The 6,000-nt window shown below is 43.6% G+C and overlaps 1 protein-coding gene across 25 annotated transcripts in view; it reads right to left on the bottom strand.

Moving 5' to 3' along the window:
* Window positions 1-1,582: 1,582 nt before the first annotated feature.
* ANK3 (ankyrin 3) overlaps window positions 1,583-6,000 on the bottom strand; it is a 388,642-nt gene continuing 384,224 nt past the window's right edge. For all 25 annotated transcript variants that reach the window (XM_052800053.1, XM_052800057.1, XM_052800054.1 and 22 more), the window contains one exon: window positions 1,583-2,984. The gene's annotated coding sequence lies outside the window, so the exon portion shown is untranslated. The remainder of the gene's footprint in view (window positions 2,985-6,000) is intronic.

Raw genomic sequence — 6,000 nt, 5'->3', positions numbered from 1 at the left:
TTGCTGCAAAAGCATCTTCGGGAGCCTCAAGGCGAGCCAGCAGCTACTCAAGTGTGCTGTCACAGTCAGGACCAACTGCCCGAGCTTGAAGGTGCCACATAAATCACCACCAGCAGGAGGGGACCTGTTGAGATTCCCCTACACGCCTCTGCTACCTGCACAGGCAACCCCACTTTTCTGTCTACATAAAGAGAGCTTCTGCCTGCCAGAACTACCGTTCCAGGTACAATCACTGTCAGGCACTGAGGGGACCAGGCAGAGAAGAGAGATGCATCAAATGAAACGCTGCCTTTTGGATGCCATTACAGAGAGGTGAAGTGAGGCTCTTCTACAGCACTGCTCCTGCCTTCCAGCTGGCCGGTCACCACAGCCTTTGCTTCCAACTGTAGAATTGCGATATAATATTAAATATATACATCTGCACTCCATTTACTGAAAACCTTCTTTTTAATTCAGTTGATCTGGGTACTCACGAGCAAGAGGGAGGCATCTGGATGGCAAAGTGTCCAGGAGGAAGATCGCTGCTGTTGGACTGTGACCTGCAATAAGATGTGTCTGTTCTCCAGTGGCGTAAGTGGCATTTGCCCTCCAGACTCTGGCGTAAGGACCTGAACCATCAGCACTGTACCAGCGATGTCCTGACCTAGGTAAAACATGTGTTGCAACACAGACCGGCTGCTAAAATGATGAAAACCACCTAATTTACTGTCACTGCTTCAAAAGCTGGCAGCCCTAGTAGCTCGGAAACACTGACAAACCAACCCGTTACGCTCTCCTGAAGCCAAGTGCCTTTCACTGCAGTCAGGAGAGCTTTGCTGACTGACGCCAGGTGAGGAGCGGTTCCCATGTGGGTCAGCAGATAACAACAAGCAAACTGAGTTGGGTCTGTAGCAGCAGTGCTTCCTCAGGTGCCAAGCTGGGGTAAAATACATCATCTTGCCTTGAAAGCCAGGTAAAACCGAAACCTGAGTAATGAAAATTATTTATTGCACCAGAGCAGAAGCCTGCGGTCCAGAGCAGCAAGTGTGCACTGATGCTGCCTAAAAAACTTTGCTTTGGCCACATTATTTACATATACATATGCAGTGGTCCCTCACCTATAAGATACAGGAAGTGCATGCAATATACAGGAGATGTACACTTTCTTTACATCATCTGCAGTGAGCTGGTTATTGATCTCACTGATACACACTGGGGAAAAAACTGCTTTTAGTAGTGCTTTTCCTGGTTCTCGATGGGGTGAAGGAAATTAAAGGAGGTGCAGAGTTAACACGCGTTGGAGAAGAGGCTGCGCATATCCCTGTTGCACAGGTCCTTTCCCCATGCCCATGGAGTCCCCTATGTCCCAGGGAGGTGGGTTTCCTTAGCTTTGCTGAGGATGTGCTGCTGGCTGCTGTGTTTTCCTCCTGTTCCCCCCACCTGGGGATGGCCTGCCAAGTGATGGCCTGTCACACTGGGAAGAGGAGGAGGTGGATCAGACAAAAGAAACCAAGAGTAAAAGAAGCAAAAAGCCAGGGGTGGTTAACAGCTGGCCTTGCGAAGCCGCATGTCTATAAGATACAAGAACACTGCCAAATACGCGTTGTCCAAGAGTTTTAACACAATTTATTTTATGCTTAAATAATCAACTAGATCATCCAGTGTTTGTTGTTTTCATACATATGTAATTAGAGCTATTATCAATGAATGCTGTTTCCATATGAATATAATCAACAAATTAAAGTATTTCACCAAAACCCAAATAAAAATGCCCTTTAAAACACAGCAGCCTTAACAACCTAATATTACACTGCTAGGATGATTACAGATGATTGGCTTACTGAAAGATTCTACACCTTATAGCCATTACACAATACAGTAATAATTTTACAGCGTGCTGCCAGTCTATTAGCTAATAATTTCTCTTCAGTTCATTTAAAAATATCCCAAACTTGTGCTCCTTAGAGCACCAACCCACTTCTAAAGCTGCAAGCATTACCCCCGTTATAAAGCGAGAACAGATAGCACCCCCCTCCCCATAATGCAACTACTGTATATGTTATGGGTTTTAGGTCATTTCATTGAAAAATTGGCAACAGCAACAAATATTAGATGAAGGGCTTTGTGTTTACAGATAAAATCTTATTTTTCATGTTGCGGTATAGTGTTTGCAAAACTGGAAAAGATTTAATCAAAATAAGGTGAAACACATGCATCAAAATATTAGTACTCTGAAGAAAAATTTTCACAGAACTACAGAATTCCTCATTTTGGGAATCATTTAAATTTGCAGCAGATTTTAAAGATTTTTTTAAAATCAAGCTAGCGTTTTTGCATATACAAACATTATAATTGCTAATATACAAGAATCTGTGAAGATACACCCAGAATATCCCTGTAGGTGCAGCCATTTGAGACACCTAGCCTGCTCAATGCATTTGCAATATTCTGTTTGTGATCGAAAAGGCAGTGCCTTATCAACATTTATTCTATTTTGTTAGAATTTATACAGTGTTATTTATTTACAGCAAAACTATTGATGTTTAAAAAAGAAACAAATAGTGTTTTATACCCTGACAGTTTGGGTCCAAGAAAAATAAGGCGAGCTGTTGTGGATTTTAGTAATTTTAGTGTCTTTCCATGGTTTACCATTTCGTCTTCGTATATCCCCTCTGGCCACAGGAATTTATTTCTTTTGAGATGATATCAAACTGCTTGAAAGAAGCTGTTAACAGCATGGCATCTTGTATATACACTGCATTGGTAACTGCGCACCCTCCAATCCTGTGAATGAACGTGAATTTCCATGCTCTGTAAATTGGCTCATGCTAAATTAATTTTTTTGTTTGTTTTTTTGTTTGTTTGTTTGTTTTTGCATAAAAACCATGCGGTTAATGTGTGGAAGCAGCAAACACACGCACACTTTTATAGGTGAATGTTTAATTCCTGTTGATTTTTCTTCTGTGAGTTTCCCTCTAGAATACTGGCAGTAAAAGCACACAGTCCTATGGAAAGAAAAGATAGCACAAATCATTTCAGAAAATCTCATTAGAATCAATTTCGTGCCTTTCTCTGACTAAATAGAAAAGTTCTAAGTGGCATTATGGAATTCTGCAATAGGATAAATCACACACTTTCTAGGCAGGTAATGACATTAGTTGAGCTCCCAGCATGAAGGGAAAACGCAGCTGCAGATGTCCACGCTGCTTGTGAACTGACTTACAAATACGTTTGCAACATGCTGCATTTCATCAGCCCAGACAAAGTACCAGCTCGTCAGATCCGATGATGACAAGGAATAGGTGCTCTCCATAGCGGAAGAAATAGCATCATCTCCAGAATGCGAGCGCTGCTGCTTTCACAGCACATTTTTGTTTATTGTTTGCAGGCAACCCCACAGTGGTGGAAAACTGCAATCCTTGCACATCCACCTCTGCCAGTCGCTCAGGGAACGTGACCAGGGGAGCCAGGAATGTGGAGTCCAGCCTTTAGGAGGCTTGGCGAAGGACAAAGCAAGGAAGAGGAGCAGCCCCATCCATCTCCCACCTGGCTTGCGTGAGTGGCACCAGGGAGAAAGGGGGGCCAGCTCCTGCTCTCTCGCCCATCCAAAAATAGTCAAGCAGCCATCCACATAAGGACAGCAAGTTTGTTAAATCTGTTGTACAACAGCGATGTCTTGCAGCAGGCAGGCAGGAAGCAGAAATACAAACACACCGGGGAACAGGAGCTGGAAGACCTGCAGGTTCCCCAGCACCTGGGCGCAGGAAAGCCTGTTTGGGAGTGCAGCTTGCGTAGCGCCTGCAGGATTCAGGCTGGCATGGACATGCCTGTTTACTAATCAGGTCACAGGTCCACACGCATTTCCCAGGAGTGCTCGTGCTCTCCTTCTATGCTAAAACAATCTGTCCTTGCCCACATCTACGGTTGTCATAAATCTATCCTGCTGCTAAAAGCCGCCTGTTCACATTGCAGCAGTCACACCAGCTCATACAGTGCCGTCCTGCAGAACTGCATTGCATGCAAAAGTTCTTGGCTTTTCCTTTCAACCTATATTTCACAACAGGTTTATTTGCAATGGTGACAAAGACATTTTTACAGCAAAATTGACCTAACGTTGTGATTTTTTTCAAACATTCAAAGGAAAAGCAACACCTCTGCCTCCCAAACAGAATTTTTTAGTCTTTTGTGATCAGTAAACGAACTAGTTTTCTATCAGAATCCCCTGTCTGTGCAAATACATCCACTTCTGCATTCAAATAAAATGTTTTCAATAGATTCTTGACTGGGCTCACAATTACTTAATGCACATTTGGTCATGCTTATCATATCAAAGTTTGGACCACAGAGATTCATCTTACAGGACAAAGCTCCCCCCTGAGCAAAGGTTTGTTATCTAAGGAAAACTCTCGAAGTTCCTCAGGGGCTCTAGTACAGAAGAGTTGCCTACTGGAAATCACAGGAGAAATGCATCAGCAGTCATGGGAGCAAATCGGGTTCTGGGGAACTCAGACTCTGGCTTTCTGAAGGTCAGAATATGTTTCATACATTAGGCAAGGACTGCCTTATTAATGCCATTTTATTTTAAAATGAAATGCTTCTCCCTTATCCCCAATGTACGTTGCATCACACTTGTATGCTGGCAGGCTCTTTATCTGCACTGCTTATGGGGTTCAGTGCCCCATCTGGCCTTCAGCGCCTTTGAATTCACAAATTTCCACTGGTTTTCTGCTGCAGATTGACAGTGGAAAAACACAGGAGCTAAGCTGGGACATAATTTCATATGAGCAGTACCATCCCTTTGGCTTGCTTTCCTCCCATATCCTTGAGCTCCGTGAAAGGTGTGTCAAAAGAATCACCTTCCTTTTCAAAACATTAAATATTTTATGAGTATGTTGAGCAGCAAGCCACATGAAGCAGTATTATTCTACTAGCACATGTGGGAGGGCTCTCAATAGAAGCAGGAATTCAGCGGTTGTGCTAGGTGGATGCAGTAGGTGCTTACCAGATGCTGAAAGCATGCCAGTCGCCTCGCAGAGCTTGCTTCTTAGGGCTTGATCCCATAAAGCCCGCAGCTAGATCCCACACACCGTGTGCCACGGGTCTCAAATGGCACTACTCACATGCACAGAAAGTCCACACGGCCAGGTGGCTTTAGGGGCTACCTTACATTGCAGCAGTTAGAAGGGACTAGTGACTCAGGAGAGACTCTGCTTCTGTCCTTTACCTCCACATCACTATCCAGTATGTTTTCCAGGTCCTGTTTATCCTGTTCTTAAATCCTACAGTCAAACCTATACTAGATGTATAGGAAAAGGATAACACATAGACTTGTACTTCATAAACTCTTTCTCTGCCCAATTCCTAAAACCCACCAAAGCTAAGAAAAGTTCTGAGTAGAAAAAAAGACATGAACATGGTAAACATACATGCTTGAAGCCATGACTGACTGACCAGCATTAACAGACACAGACTGGCTCTTCCCGTATTTACAGGCACATTTGCTGTGTGACTATAGTTATGTGATTGAGACAAAGCAGCCTCTGGCTTCACAGTGCTCCGGCACGCCGTTACAGAGCCCCTGCAAGTGTGTCTTAGTCTGTGCATTTGGTTTTAGTTTGGGAAGCCCTTATAATGTCAGCTGCTGTTTTGTTACAACCGTTAAGGCTGGATCAATAAAATTAATAAGAAACAGTTGGTAAGGATTATTTGTTGGCAAATATTGAGACACTTCACTGGCTCTTACAAGGACTCTGACTTGCGTAACTGCCCTCAGACCACAAGGCCGACAGTGGAAGAAGCCTTCCACTCCCAGCAGATTTACTTCTGTGCAGCTCCTTCACTATTTGTGTTTAAGTTGACTTTTAGGAGTAGAAAGTGCCATGGATTACAAACACTAGACTTTGTAAAACTCCCCAAAATCTTACACATGCCTCAGTATTGCTTTGCTTTATGTTCCAGGAAGCAAAGCTCAGTTTCTGTACATGAACCGAAGGTCATTTTCTGCTTACAAGATCAAGGGCC

Source organism: Harpia harpyja, chromosome 10, assembly GCF_026419915.1.
Source record: "Harpia harpyja isolate bHarHar1 chromosome 10, bHarHar1 primary haplotype, whole genome shotgun sequence".
Lineage (NCBI taxonomy): Eukaryota > Metazoa > Chordata > Aves > Accipitriformes > Accipitridae > Harpia > Harpia harpyja.
The sequence above is the reverse complement of the archived record's forward strand: the minus strand, read 5'-3'. Positions and strand labels throughout refer to the sequence as shown.